Consider the following 16,131-nt stretch of genomic DNA (forward strand, 5'->3'; position numbering starts at 1 on the left):
GGGTTATGCTGGAAATAGCCGTGTAGCAGGCTCTCTCGCTGGCAGACATGGGTTATGCTGGAAATAGCAGTGTAGCAGGCTCTCTCGCTGGCAGACATGGGTTATGCTGGAAATAGCCGTGTAGCATGCTCTCTCGCTGGCAGACATGGGTTATGCTGGAAATAGCCGTGTAGCAGGTTCTCTCGCTGGCAGACATGGGTTATGCTGGAAATAGCCGTGTAGCAGGCTGTATCGCTGGCAGACATGGGTTATGCTGGAAATAGCCATGTAGCAGGCTCTCTCGCTGGCAGACATGGGTTATGCTGGAAATATCCGTGTAGCAGGCTCTCTCGCTGGCAGACATGGGTTATACTGAAAATTGCCGTGTAGCAGGCTCTCTCGCTGGCAAACATGGGTTATGCTGGAAATAGCCGTGTAACAGGCTCTCTCGCTGGCAGACATGGGTTATGCTGGAAATAGCCGTGTAACAGGCTCTCTCGCTGGCAGACATGGGTTATGCTGGAAATAGCCGTGTAACAGGCTCTATCGCTGGCAGACATGGGCTATGCTGGAAATAGCCGTGTAACAGGCTCTATCGCTGGCAGACATGGGTTATGCTGGAAATAGCCTTGTAGCAGGTTCTCTCGCTGGCAGACACAGGTTATACTGGAAATAGGCGTGTAGCAGGCTCTCTCGCTGGCAGACATGGGTTGTGCTGGAAATAGCCGTGTAGCAGGCTCTCTCGCTTTCAGACATGGGTTACGCTGGAAATAGCCGTGTAGCAGGCTCTCTCACTGGCACACATGGGTTATACTGGAAATAGCCGTGTAGTAGGCTCTATCGCTGGCAGATATGGGTTATACTGGAAATAGCCGTGTAGCAGGCTCTCTCGCTGGCAGACATGGGTTATACTGGAAATAGCCGTGTAGCAGGCTCTCTCGCTGGCAGACATGGGTTATACTGGAAATAGACATGTAGCAGGCTCTATCGCTGGCAGACATGGGTTATGCTGGAAATAGCCGAGTAGCAGGCTTTATCGCTGGCAGACATGGGTTATGCTGGAAATAGCCGTGTAGCAGGCACTCTCGCTTGCAGACATGGGTTATGCTGGAAATAGCCGTGTAGCAGGCTCTCTCGCTGGCAGACATGGGTTATGCTGGATATAGCCGTGTAGCAGGCTCTCTCGCTGGCAGACATGGGTTATGCTGGAAATAGCCGTGTAGCATGCTCTCTCGCTGGCAGACATGTGTTATGCTGGAAATAGCCGTGTAGCAGGCTAACTCGCTGGCAGACATGGGTTATACTGGAATTAGCCGTGTAGCAGGTTCTATCGCTGGCAGACATGGGTTATTTTGTAAATAGCGTGTAGCAGGCTCTCTCGCTGGCAGACATGGGTTATGCTGGAAATAGCCGTGTAGCAGGCTCTATCGCTGGCAGACATGGTTTATACTGGAAATAGCCGTGTAGCAGGCTCTATCGCTGGCAGACATGGTTTATACTGGAAATAGCCGTGTAGCAGGTACTATCGCTGGCAGACATGGGTTATGCTGGAAATTGCCGTGTAGCAGGTTCTATCGCTGGCAGACATGGGTTATGCTGGAAATAGCCGTGTAGCAGGCTCTATCGCTGGCAGACATGGTTTTTGCTGGAATTAGCCGTGTAGCAGGTACTATCGCTGGCAGACATGGGTTATGCTGGAAATAGCTGTGTAGCAGGTTCTATCGCTGGCAGACATGGGTTATGCTGGAAATAGCCGTGTAGCAGGCTCTATCGCTGGCAGACATGGGTTATGCTGGAAATAGCCGTGTAGCAGACTCTCTCGCTGGCACACATGGGTTATGCTGGAAATAGCCATGTCGGAGGCTCTCTCGCTTGCAGACATGGGTTATGCTGGCAATAGCCGTGTAGCAGGCTCTCTTGCTGGCAGACATGGGTTATGCTGGCAATAGCCGTGTAGCAGGCTCTCTCGCTGGCAGACATGGGTTATGCTGGAAATAGCCGTGTAGCAGGCTCTCTCGCTGGCAGATATGGTTATACTGGAAATAGCCATGTAGCAGGCTTTCTCACTGGCAGACATGGGTTATGCTGGAAATAGCCGTGTAGCAGGCTCTCTCGCTGGCAGACATGGGTTATTCTGGAAATAGCCGTGTAGCAGGCTCTCTCGCTGGCAGACATGGGTTATGCTGGAAATAGCCGTGTAGCAGGCTCTCTCGCTGGCAGACGGGTTATGCTGGAAATAGCCGTGTAGCAGGCTCTCTCGCTGGAAGATATGGGTTATGCTGGAAATAGCCGTGTAGCAGGCTCTCTCGCTGGCAGACATGGGTTATGCTGGAAATAGCCGTGTAGCAGGCTCTCTCGCTGGCAGACATGGGTTATGCTGGAAATAGCCGTGTAGCAGGTTCTCTCGCTGGCAGACATGGGTTATGCTGGAAATAGCCGTGTAGCAGGCTGTATCGCTGGCAGACATGGGTTATGCTGGAAATAGCCATGTAGCAGGCTCTCTCGCTGGCAGACATGGGTTATGCTGGAAATATCCGTGTAGCAGGCTCTCTCGCTGGCAGACATGGGCTATGCTGGAAATAGCCTTGTAGCAGGCTCTCTCGCTGGCAGACGGGTTATGCTGGAAATAGCCATGTAGCAGGCTTTATCGCTGGCAGACATGGGTTATGCTGGAAATAGCCGTGTAGCAGGTTCTATAGCTGGCAGACATGGGTTATGCTGGAAATACCCTTTTAGCAGGCTCTCTCGCTGGCAGACATGGGTTATGCTGGAAATAGCCGTGTAGCAGGCTCTCTCGCTGGCAGACATGGGTTATGCTGGAAATATTCGTGTTGCAGGCTCTCTCGCTGGCAGACATGGGCTATGCTGGAAATAGCCTTGTAGCAGGCTCTCTCGCTGGCAGACATGGGTTATGCTGGAAATAGCCGTGTAGCAGGTTCTCTTCCTGGCAGACATGGGTTATGCTGGAAATAGCCGTGTAGCAGGCTCTGTCGCTGGCAGACACGGGTTATACTGGAAATAGGCGTGTAGCAGGCTCTCTCGCTGGCAGACATGGGTTATGCTGGAAATAGCCGTATAGCAGGTTCTATCGCTGGCAGACATGTGTTATGCTGGAAATAGCCGTGTAGCAGGTTCTCTCGCTGGCAGACACGGGTTATACTGGAAATAGGCGTGTAGCAGGCTCTCTCGCTGGCAGACATGGGTTGTGCTGGATATAGCCGTGTAGCAGGCTCTCTCGCTGGCAGACATGGGTTATGCTGGAAATAGCCATGTCGGAGGCTCTCTCGCTGGCAGACATGGGTTATATTGGAAATAGCCGTGTAGCAGGCTCTCTTGCTGGCAGACATGGGTTACACTGGAAATAGCCTTGTAGCAGGCTGTATCGCTGGCAGACATGGGTTATGCTGGAAATAGCCGTGTAGCAGGCTCTTTCTCTGGCAGACATGGGCTATGCTGGAAATAGCCTTGTAGCAGGCTCTCTCGCTGGCAGACGGGTTATGCTGGAAATAGCCATGTAGCAGGCTTTATCGCTGGCAGACATGGGTTATGCTGGAAATAGCCGTGTAGCAGGTTCTATAGCTGGCAGACATGGGTTATTCTGGAAATAGCCGTGTAGCAGGCTCTCTCGCTGGCAGACAAGGGTTATGCTGGAAATAGCCGTGTAGCAGGCTCTCTTGCTGGCAGACATGGGCTACGCTGCAAATAGCCTTATAGCAGGCTCTCTCGCTGGCAGACATGGGCTATGCTGCAAATAGCCTTATAGCAGGCTCTCTCGGTGGCAGACATGGGTTATGCTGGAAATAGCCGTGTAGCAGGCTCTCTCGCTGGCAGATATGGGTTATGCTGGAAATAGCCGTGTAGCAGGCTCTCTCGCTGGCAGACATGGGTTATGCTGGAAATAGCCGTGTAGCAGGCTCTATCGCTGGCAGACATGGGTTATGCTGGAAATAGCTGTGTAGCAGGTTCTATCGCTGGCAGACACGGGTTATGCTGGAAATAGCCGTGTAGCAGGTTCTCTCGCTGGCAGACACGGGTTATCCTGGAAATAGGCGTGTAGCAGGCTCTCTCGTTGGCAGACATGGGTTGTGCTGGAAATAGCCGTGTAGCAGGCGCTCTCGCTGGCAGACATGGGTTATGCTGGAAATAGCCATGTCGGAGGCTCTCTCGCTGGCAGACATGGGTTATATTGGAAATAGCCGTGTAGCAGGCTCTCTTGCTGGCAGACATGGGTTATACTGGAAATAGCCGTGTAGCAGGTTCTATCGCTGGCAGTCATGGGTTATGCTGGAAATAGCCATGTCGGAGGCTCTCTCGCTGGCAGACATGGGTTATATTGGAAATAGCCGTGTATCAGGCTCTCTTGCTGGCAGACATGGGTTATACTGGAAATAGCCGTGTAGCAGGCTCTCTCGCTGGCAGACATGGGTTATACTGGAAATAGCCATGTTGCAGGCTCTATCGCTGGCAGACATGGGTTATGCTGGAAATAGCCGCGTAGCAGGCTTTATCGATGGCAGACATGGGTTATGCTGGAAATAGCTGTGTAGCAGGCTCTCTCGCTGGCAGACATGGTTTATGCTGGAAATAGCCGTGTAGCAGGCTCTATCGCTGGCAGCCCGGTTAAGGTGGAAATAGCCATGTAGCAGGCTCTCTCGCTGGCAGACATGGGTTATGCTGGAAATAGCCGTGTAGCAGGCTCTCTCGCTGGCAGACATGGGTTATGCTGGAAATAGCAGTGTAGCAGGCTCTCTCGCTGGCAGACATGGGTTATGCTGGAAATAGCCGTGTAGCAGGTTCTCTCGCTGGCAGACATGGGTTATGCTGGAAATAGCCGTGTAGCAGGCTGTATCGCTGGCAGACATGGGTTATGCTGGAAATAGCTGTGTAGCAGGCTCTATCGCTGGCAGACATGGGTTATGCTGGAAATAGCCGTGTAGCAGGTACTATCGCTGGCAGACATGGGTTATGCTGGAAATAGCCGCGTAGCAGGCTTTATCGCTGGCAGACATTGGTTATGCTGGAAATAGCCAAGTAGCAGGCTCTCTCGCTGGCAGACATGGGTTATACAGGAAATAGCCGTGTAGCAGGCTCTCTCGCTGGCAGACATGGGTTATGCTGGAAATAGCAGTGTAGCAGGCTCTCTCGCTGGCAGACATGGGTTATGCTGGAAATAGCCGTGTAGCAGGTTCTCTCGCTGGCAGACATGGGTTATGCTGGAAATAGCCGTGTAGCAGGCTGTATCGCTGGCAGACATGGGTTATGCTGGAAATTGCAGTGTAGCAGGCTCTCTCGCTGGCAGACATGGGTTATGCTGGAAATAGCCGTGTAGCAGGTACTATCGCTGGCAGACATGGGTTATGCTGGAAATAGCCGCGTAGCAGGCTTTATCGCTGGCAGACATTGGTTATGCTGGAAATAGCCAAGTAGCAGGCTCTCTCGCTGGCAGACATGGGTTATACAGGAAATAGCCGTGTAGCAGGTTCTATCGCTGGCAGACATGGGTTATGTTGTAAATAGCGTGTAGCAGGCTCTCTCACTGGCAGACATGGGTTATGCTGGAAATAGCCGTGTAGCAGGTACTATTGCTGGCAGACATGGATTATGCTGGAAATAGCCGTGTAGCAGGCTCTATCGCTGGCAGACATGGTTTTTGCTGGAAATAGCCGTGTAGCAGGTTCTATCGCTGGCAGACATGGGTTATGCTGGAAATAGCCGTGTAGCAGGCTCTATCGCTGGCAGACATGGTTTATGCTGGAAATAGCCGTGTAGCAGGCTCTCTTGCTGACAGACATGGGCTATGCTGGAAATAGCCGTGTAGCAGGCTCTCTCGCTGGCAGACATGGGTTGTGCTGGAAATAGCCGTGTAGCAGGCTCTCTCGCTGGCAGACATGGTTTATGCTGGAAATAGCCGTGTAGCAGGCTCTCTCGCTGGCAGTCATGGGTTATGCTGGAAATAGCCGTGTAGCAGGTTCTCTCGCTGGCAGACATGGGTTATGCTGGTAATAGCCGTGTAGCAGGCTCTATCGCTCGCAGACATGGGTTATGCTGGAAATAGCCGTGTAGCAGGCTCTATCGCTGGCAGACATGGGTTATGCTGGAAAAAGCCGTGTAGCAGGCTCTCTCGCTGGCAGACATGGTTATGCTAGAAATAGCCGTGTAGTATGCTTTATCGCTGGCAGACATGGGTTATGCTGGAAATAGCCGTGTAGCAGGTTCTCTCGCTGGCAGACATGGGTTATGCTGGAAATAGCCGTGTAGCAGGCTCTCTCGCTGGCAGACATGGGTTATGTTGGAAATAGCCGTGTAGCAGGCTCTCTCGCTGGCAGACATGGGTTATGCTGGAAATATCCGTGTAGCAGGTTCTCTCGCTGGCAGACAAGGGCTATGCTGGAAATAGCCTTGTAGCAGGCTCTCTCGCTGGCAGACATGGGTTATGCTGGAAATAGCCGTGTAGCAGGTTCTCTTCCTGGCAGACATGGGTTATGCTGGAAATAGCCGTGTAGCAGGTTCTCTCGCTGGCAGACACGGGTTATACTGGAAATAGGCGTGTAGCAGGCTCTCTCGCTGGCAGACATGGTTTGTGCTAGAAATAGCCGTGTAGCAGGCGCTCTCGCTGGCAGACTTGGGTTATGCTGGAAATAGCCATGTCGGAGGCTCTCTCGCTGGCAGACATGGGTTATGCTGGAAATAGCCGTGTAGCAGGCTCTATCGCTGGCAGACATGGTTTTTGCTGGAAATAGCCGTGTAGCAGGTACTATCGCTGGCAGACATGGGTTATGCTGGAAATAGCTGTGTAGCAGGTTCTATCGCTGGCAGACATGGGTTATGCTGGAAATAGCCGTGTAGCAGGCTCTATCGCTGGCAGACATGGGTTATGCTGGAAATAGCCGTGTAGCAGACTCTCTCGCTGGCACACATGGGTTATGCTGGAAATAGCCATGTCGGAGGCTCTCTCGCTGGTAGACAAGGGTTATGCTGGCAATAGCCGTGTAGCAGGCTCTCTTGCTGGCAGACATGGGTTATGCTGGCAATAGCCGTGTAGCAGGCTCTCTCGCTGGCAGACATGGGTTATGCTGGAAATAGTCGTGTAGCAGGCTCTCTCGCTGGCAGATATGGTTATACTGGAAATAGCCATGTAGCAGGCTCTCTCACTGGCAGACATGGGTTATGCTGGAAATAGCCATGTAGCAGGCTCTCTCACTGGCAGACAAGGGTTATGCTGGAAATAGCCGTGTAGCAGGCTCTCTCGCTGGCACACATGGGTTATGCTGGAAATAGCCATGTCGGAGGCTCTCTCGCTGGTAGACATGGGTTATGCTGGCAATAGCCGTGTAGCAGGCTCTCTTGCTGGCAGACATGGGTTATGCTGGCAATAGCCGTGTAGCAGGCTCTCTCGCTGGCAGACATGGGTTATGCTGGAAATAGCCGTGTAGCAGGCTCTCTCGCTGGCAGATATGGTTATACTGGAAATAGCCATGTAGCAGGCTCTCTCACTGGCAGACATGGGTTATGCTGGAAATAGCCGTGTAGCAGGCTCTCTCGCTGGCAGACATGGGTTATGCTGGAAATAGCCGTGTAGCAGGCTCTCTCGCTGGCAGAAATGGGTTATGCTGGAAATAGCCGTGTAGCAGGCTCTCTCGCTGGCAGACATGGATTATGCTGGAAATAGCCGTGTAGCAGGCTCTCTAGCTGGCAGACGGGTTATGCTGGAAATAGCCGTGTAGCAGGCTCTCTCGCTGGAAGATATGGGTTATGCTGGAAATTGCCGTGTAGCAGGCTCTCTCGCTGGCAGACATGGGTTATGCTGGAAATAGCTGTGTAGCAGGCTCTCTCGCTGGCAGACATGGTTTATGCTGGAAATAGCCGTGTAGCAGGCTCTATCGCTGGCAGCCCGGTTAAGGTGGAAATAGCCATGTAGCAGGCTCTCTCGCTGGCAGATATGGGTTATGCTGGAAATAGCCGTGTAGCAGGCTCTCTCGCTGGCAGACATGGGTTATGCTGGAAATAGCAGTGTAGCAGGCTCTCTCGCTGGCAGACATGGGTTATGCTGGAAATAGCCGTGTAGCAGGTTCTCTCGCTGGCAGACATGGGTTATGCTGGAAATAGCCGTGTAGCAGGCTGTATCGCTGGCAGACATGGGTTATGCTGGAAATAGCCATGTAGCAGGCTCTCTCGCTGGCAGACATGGGTTATGCTGGAAATATCCGTGTAGCAGGCTCTCTCGCTGGCAGACATGGGTTATACTGAAAATTGCCGTGTAGCAGGCTCTCTCGCTGGCAAACATGGGTTATGCTGGAAATAGCCGTGTAACAGGCTCTCTCGCTGGCAGACATGGGTTATGCTGGAAATAGCCGTGTAACAGGCTCTCTCGCTGGCAGACATGGGTTATGCTGGAAATAGCCGTGTAACAGGCTCTATCGCTGGCAGACATGGGCTATGCTGGAAATAGCCGTGTAACAGGCTCTATCGCTGGCAGACATGGGTTATGCTGGAAATAGCCTTGTAGCAGGTTCTCTCGCTGGCAGACACAGGTTATACTGGAAATAGGCGTGTAGCAGGCTCTCTCGCTGGGAGACATGGGTTGTACTGGAAATAGCCGTGTAGCAGGCTCTCTCGCTTTCAGACATGGGTTACGCTGGAAATAGCCGTGTAGCAGGCTCTCTCACTGGCACACATGGGTTATACTGGAAATAGCCATGTAGTAGGCTCTATCGCTGGCAGATATGGGTTATACTGGAAATAGCCGTGTAGCAGGCTCTCTCGCTGGCAGACATGGGTTATACTGGAAATAGCCGTGTAGCAGGCTCTCTCGCTGGCAGACATGGGTTATACTGGAAATAGCCATGTAGCAGGCTCTATCGCTGGCAGACATGGGTTATGCTGGAAATAGCCGAGTAGCAGGCTTTATCGCTGGCAGACATGGGTTATGCTGGAAATAGCCGTGTAGCAGGCACTCTCGCTTGCAGACATGGGTTATGCTGGAAATAGCCGTGTAGCAGGCTCTCTCGCTGGCAGACATGGGTTATGCTGGATATAGCCGTGTAGCAGGCTCTTTCGCTGGCAGATATGGGTTATGCTGGAAATAGCCGTGTAGCAGGCTCTCTCGCTGGCAGACATGTGTTATGCTGGAAATAGCCGTGTAGCAGGCTCTCTCGCTGGCAGACATGGGTTATACTGGAATTAGCCATGTAGCAGGTTCTATCGCTGGCAGACATGGTTTATGTTGTAAATAGCGTGTAGCAGGCTCTCTCGCTGGCAGACATGGGTTATGCTGGAAATAGCTGTGTAGCAGGCTCTATCGCTGGCAGACATGGTTTATACTGGAAATAGCCGTGTAGCAGGCTCTATCGCTGGCAGACATGGTTTATACTGGAAATAGCCGTGTAGCAGGTACTATCGCTGGCAGACATGGGTTATGCTGGAAATTGCCGTGTAGCAGGTTCTATCGCTGGCAGACATGCGTTATGCTGGAAATAGCCGTGTAGCAGGCACTCTCGCTTGCAGACATGGGTTATGCTGGAAATAGCCGTGTAGCAGGCTCTCTCGCTGGCAGACATGGGTTATGCTGGATATAGCCGTGTAGCAGGCTCTCTCGCTGGCAGACATGGGTTATGCTGGAAATAGCCGTGTAGCAGGCTCTCTCGCTGGCAGACATGTGTTATGCTGGAAATAGCCGTGTAGCAGGCTCTCTCGCTGGCAGACATGGGTTATACTGGAATTAGCCGTGTAGCAGGTTCTATCGCTGGCAGACATGGGTTATTTTGTAAATAGCGTGTAGCAGGCTCTCTCGCTGGCAGACATGGGTTATGCTGGAAATAGCCGTGTAGCAGGCTCTATCGCTGGCAGACATGGTTTATACTGGAAATAGCCGTGTAGCAGGCTCTATCGCTGGCAGACATGGTTTATACTGGAAATAGCCGTGTAGCAGGTACTATCGCTGGCAGACATGGGTTATGCTGGAAATTGCCGTGTAGCAGGTTCTATCGCTGGCAGACATGGGTTATGCTGGAAATAGCCGTGTAGCAGGCTCTATCGCTGGCAGACATGGTTTTTGCTGGAATTAGCCGTGTAGCAGGTACTATCGCTGGCAGACATGGGTTATGCTGGAAATAGCTGTGTAGCAGGTTCTATCGCTGGCAGATATGGTTATACTGGAAATAGCCATGTAGCAGGCTCTCTCACTGGCAGACATGGGTTATGCTGGAAATAGCCGTGTAGCAGGCTCTCTCGCTGGCAGACATGGGTTATTCTGGAAATAGCCGTGTAGCAGGCTCTCTCGCTGGCAGACATGGGTTATGCTGGAAATAGCCGTGTAGCAGGCTCTCTCGCTGGCAGACGGGTTATGCTGGAAATAGCCGTGTAGCAGGCTCTCTCGCTGGAAGATATGGGTTATGCTGGAAATAGCCGTGTAGCAGGCTCTCTCGCTGGCAGACATGGGTTATGCTGGAAATAGCCGTGTAGCAGGCTCTCTCGCTGGCAGACATGGGTTATGCTGGAAATAGCCGTGTAGCAGGTTCTCTCGCTGGCAGACATGGGTTATGCTGGAAATAGCCGTGTAGCAGGCTGTATCGCTGGCAGACATGGGTTATGCTGGAAATAGCCATGTAGCAGGCTCTCTCGCTGGCAGACATGGGTTATGCTGGAAATATCCGTGTAGCAGGCTCTCTCGCTGGCAGACATGGGCTATGCTGGAAATAGCCTTGTAGCAGGCTCTCTCGCTGGCAGACGGGTTATGCTGGAAATAGCCATGTAGCAGGCTTTATCGCTGGCAGACATGGGTTATGCTGGAAATAGCCGTGTAGCAGGTTCTATAGCTGGCAGACATGGGTTATGCTGGAAATACCCTTTTAGCAGGCTCTCTCGCTGGCAGACATGGGTTATGCTGGAAATAGCCGTGTAGCAGGCTCTCTCGCTGGCAGACATGGGTTATGCTGGAAATATCCGTGTTGCAGGCTCTCTCGCTGGCAGACATGGGCTATGCTGGAAATAGCCTTGTAGCAGGCTCTCTCGCTGGCAGACATGGGTTATGCTGGAAATAGCCGTGTAGCAGGTTCTCTTCCTGGCAGACATGGGTTATGCTGGAAATAGCCGTGTAGCAGGCTCTGTCGCTGGCAGACACGGGTTATACTGGAAATAGGCGTGTAGCAGGCTCTCTCGCTGGCAGACATGGGTTATGCTGGAAATAGCCGTATAGCAGGTTCTATCGCTGGCAGACATGTGTTATGCTGGAAATAGCCGTGTAGCAGGTTCTCTCGCTGGCAGACACGGGTTATACTGGAAATAGGCGTGTAGCAGGCTCTCTCGCTGGCAGACATGGGTTGTGCTGGATATAGCCGTGTAGCAGGCTCTCTCGCTGGCAGACATGGGTTATGCTGGAAATAGCCATGTCGGAGGCTCTCTCGCTGGCAGACATGGGTTATATTGGAAATAGCCGTGTAGCAGGCTCTCTTGCTGGCAGACATGGGTTACACTGGAAATAGCCTTGTAGCAGGCTGTATCGCTGGCAGACATGGGTTATGCTGGAAATAGCCGTGTAGCAGGCTCTTTCTCTGGCAGACATGGGCTATGCTGGAAATAGCCTTGTAGCAGGCTCTCTCGCTGGCAGACGGGTTATGCTGGAAATAGCCATGTAGCAGGCTTTATCGCTGGCAGACATGGGTTATGCTGGAAATAGCCGTGTAGCAGGTTCTATAGCTGGCAGACATGGGTTATTCTGGAAATAGCCGTGTAGCAGGCTCTCTCGCTGGCAGACAAGGGTTATGCTGGAAATAGCCGTGTAGCAGGCTCTCTTGCTGGCAGACATGGGTTATGCTGGAAATATCCGTGTTGCAGGCTCTCTCGCTGGCAGACATGGGCTACGCTGCAAATAGCCTTATAGCAGGCTCTCTCGCTGGCAGACATGGGCTATGCTGCAAATAGCCTTATAGCAGGCTCTCTCGGTGGCAGACATGGGTTATGCTGGAAATAGCCGTGTAGCAGGCTCTCTCGCTGGCAGATATGGGTTATGCTGGAAATAGCCGTGTAGCAGGCTCTCTCGCTGGCAGACATGGGTTATGCTGGAAATAGCCGTGTAGCAGGCTCTATCGCTGGCAGACATGGGTTATGCTGGAAATAGCTGTGTAGCAGGTTCTATCGCTGGCAGACACGGGTTATGCTGGAAATAGCCGTGTAGCAGGTTCTCTCGCTGGCAGACACGGGTTATCCTGGAAATAGGCGTGTAGCAGGCTCTCTCGTTGGCAGACATGGGTTGTGCTGGAAATAGCCGTGTAGCAGGCGCTCTCGCTGGCAGACATGGGTTATGCTGGAAATAGCCATGTCGGAGGCTCTCTCGCTGGCAGACATGGGTTATATTGGAAATAGCCGTGTAGCAGGCTCTCTTGCTGGCAGACATGGGTTATACTGGAAATAGCCGTGTAGCAGGTTCTGTCGCTGGCAGTCATGGGTTATGCTGGAAATAGCCATGTCGGAGGCTCTCTCGCTGGCAGACATGGGTTATATTGGAAATAGCCGTGTATCAGGCTCTCTTGCTGGCAGACATGGGTTATACTGGAAATAGCCGTGTAGCAGGCTCTCTCGCTGGCAGACATGGGTTATACTGGAAATAGCCATGTTGCAGGCTCTATCGCTGGCAGACATGGGTTATGCTGGAAATAGCCGCGTAGCAGGCTTTATCGATGGCAGACATGGGTTATGCTGGAAATAGCTGTGTAGCAGGCTCTCTCGCTGGCAGACATGGTTTATGCTGGAAATAGCCGTGTAGCAGGCTCTATCGCTGGCAGCCCGGTTAAGGTGGAAATAGCCATGTAGCAGGCTCTCTCGCTGGCAGACATGGGTTATGCTGGAAATAGCCGTGTAGCAGGCTCTCTCGCTGGCAGACATGGGTTATGCTGGAAATAGCAGTGTAGCAGGCTCTCTCGCTGGCAGACATGGGTTATGCTGGAAATAGCCGTGTAGCAGGTTCTCTCGCTGGCAGACATGGGTTATGCTGGAAATAGCCGTGTAGCAGGCTGTATCGCTGGCAGACATGGGTTATGCTGGAAATAGCTGTGTAGCAGGCTCTATCGCTGGCAGACATGGGTTATGCTGGAAATAGCCGTGTAGCAGGTACTATCGCTGGCAGACATGGGTTATGCTGGAAATAGCCGCGTAGCAGGCTTTATCGCTGGCAGACATTGGTTATGCTGGAAATAGCCAAGTAGCAGGCTCTCTCGCTGGCAGACATGGGTTATACAGGAAATAGCCGTGTAGCAGGCTCTCTCGCTGGCAGACATGGGTTATGCTGGAAATAGCAGTGTAGCAGGCTCTCTCGCTGGCAGACATGGGTTATGCTGGAAATAGCCGTGTAGCAGGTTCTCTCGCTGGCAGACATGGGTTATGCTGGAAATAGCCGTGTAGCAGGCTGTATCGCTGGCAGACATGGGTTATGCTGGAAATTGCAGTGTAGCAGGCTCTCTCGCTGGCAGACATGGGTTATGCTGGAAATAGCCGTGTAGCAGGTACTATCGCTGGCAGACATGGGTTATGCTGGAAATAGCCGCGTAGCAGGCTTTATCGCTGGCAGACATTGGTTATGCTGGAAATAGCCAAGTAGCAGGCTCTCTCGCTGGCAGACATGGGTTATACAGGAAATAGCCGTGTAGCAGGTTCTATCGCTGGCAGACATGGGTTATGTTGTAAATAGCGTGTAGCAGGCTCTCTCACTGGCAGACATGGGTTATGCTGGAAATAGCCGTGTAGCAGGTACTATTGCTGGCAGACATGGATTATGCTGGAAATAGCCGTGTAGCAGGCTCTATCGCTGGCAGACATGGTTTTTGCTGGAAATAGCCGTGTAGCAGGTTCTATCGCTGGCAGACATGGGTTATGCTGGAAATAGCCGTGTAGCAGGCTCTATCGCTGGCAGACATGGTTTATGCTGGAAATAGCCGTGTAGCAGGCTCTCTTGCTGACAGACATGGGCTATGCTGGAAATAGCCGTGTAGCAGGCTCTCTCGCTGGCAGACATGGGTTGTGCTGGAAATAGCCGTGTAGCAGGCTCTCTCGCTGGCAGACATGGTTTATGCTGGAAATAGCCGTGTAGCAGGCTCTCTCGCTGGCAGTCATGGGTTATGCTGGAAATAGCCGTGTAGCAGGTTCTCTCGCTGGCAGACATGGGTTATGCTGGTAATAGCCGTGTAGCAGGCTCTATTGCTCGCAGACATGGGTTATGCTGGAAATAGCCGTGTAGCAGGCTCTATCGCTGGCAGACATGGGTTATGCTGGAAAAAGCCGTGTAGCAAGCTCTCTCGCTGGCAGACATGGTTATGCTAGAAATAGCCGTGTAGTATGCTTTATCGCTGGCAGACATGGGTTATGCTGGAAATAGCCGTGTAGCAGGTTCTTTCGCTGGCAGACATGGGTTATGCTGGAAATAGCCGTGTAGCAGGCTCTCTCGCTGGCAGACATGGGTTATGTTGGAAATAGCCGTGTAGCAGGCTCTCTCGCTGGCAGACATGGGTTATGCTGGAAATATCCGTGTAGCAGGTTCTCTCGCTGGCAGACAAGGGCTATGCTGGAAATAGCCTTGTAGCAGGCTCTCTCGCTGGCAGACATGGGTTATGCTGGAAATAGCCGTGTAGCAGGTTCTCTTCCTGGCAGACATGGGTTATGCTGGAAATAGCCGTGTAGCAGGTTCTCTCGCTGGCAGACACGGGTTATACTGGAAATAGGCGTGTAGCAGGCTCTCTCGCTGGCAGACATGGTTTGTGCTAGAAATAGCCGTGTAGCAGGCGCTCTCGCTGGCAGACTTGGGTTATGCTGGAAATAGCCATGTCGGAGGCTCTCTCGCTGGCAGACATGGGTTATGCTGGAAATAGCCGTGTAGCAGGCTCTATCGCTGGCAGACATGGTTTTTGCTGGAAATAGCCGTGTAGCAGGTACTATCGCTGGCAGACATGGGTTATGCTGGAAATAGCTGTGTAGCAGGTTCTATCGCTGGCAGACATGGGTTATGCTGGAAATAGCCGTGTAGCAGGCTCTATCGCTGGCAGACATGGGTTATGCTGGAAATAGCCGTGTAGCAGGCTCTCTCGCTGGCAGACATGGGTTATACTGGAAATAGCCGTGTAGCAGGATCTCTCGCTGGCAGAGATGGGTTATGCTGGAAATAGCCGTGTAGCAGGCTCTCTCGCTGGCAGATAAGGGTTATGCTGGAAATAGCCATGTCGGAGGCTCTCTCGCTGGCAGACATGGGTTATGCTGGCAATAGCCGTGTAGCAGGCTCTCTCGCTTTCAGACATGGGTTATGCTGGAAATAGCCGTGTAGCAGGCTCTATCGCTGGCAGACATGGGTTATGCTGGAAATAGCCGTGTAGCAGGCTCTATCGCTGGCAGACATGGGTTATGCTGGAAATAGCTGTGTAGCTGGCTCTATCGCTGGCAGAAATGGGTTATGCTGGAAATAGCCGTGTATCAGGCTCTCTCGCTGGCAGACATGGGTTATGCTGGATATAGCCGTGTAGCAGGCTCTCTCACTGGCATACATCGGTTATACTGGAAATAGCTGTGTAGCTGGCTCTATCGCTGGCAGAAATGGGTTATGCTGGAAATAGCCGTGTATCAGGCTCTCTCGCTGGCAGACATGGGTTATACTGGAAATAGCCGTGTAGCAGGCTCTCTCGCTGGCAGACATGGGTTATACTGGAAATAGCCGTGTAGCAGGCTCTATCGCTGGCAGACATGGGTTATGCTGGAAATAGCTGTGTAGCAGGCTTTATCGCTGGCAGACATGGGTTATGCTGGAAATAGCCGTGTAGCAGGTTCTCTTCCTGGCAGACATGGGTTATGCTGGAAATAGCCGTGTAGCAGGTTCTCTCGCTGGCAGACACGGGTTATACTGGAAATAGGCGTGTAGCAGGCTCTCTCGCTGGCAGACATGGTTTGTGCTAGAAATAGCCGTGTAGCAGGCGCTCTCGCTGGCAGACTTGGGTTATGCTGGAAATAGCCATGTCGGAGGCTCTCTCGCTGGCAGACATGGGTTATGCTGGAAATAGCCGTGTAGCAGGCTCTATCGCTGGCAGACATGGTTTTTGCTGGAAATAGCCGTGTAGCAGGTACTATCGCTGGCAGACATGGGTTATGCTGGAAATAGCTGTGTAGCAGGTTCTATCGCTG

The sequence above is a fragment of the Taudactylus pleione genome, unplaced genomic scaffold, assembly GCF_031769625.1.
Source record: "Taudactylus pleione unplaced genomic scaffold, aTauple2 ptg000425l, whole genome shotgun sequence".
Classification (NCBI taxonomy): Eukaryota; Metazoa; Chordata; class Amphibia; order Anura; family Myobatrachidae; genus Taudactylus; species Taudactylus pleione.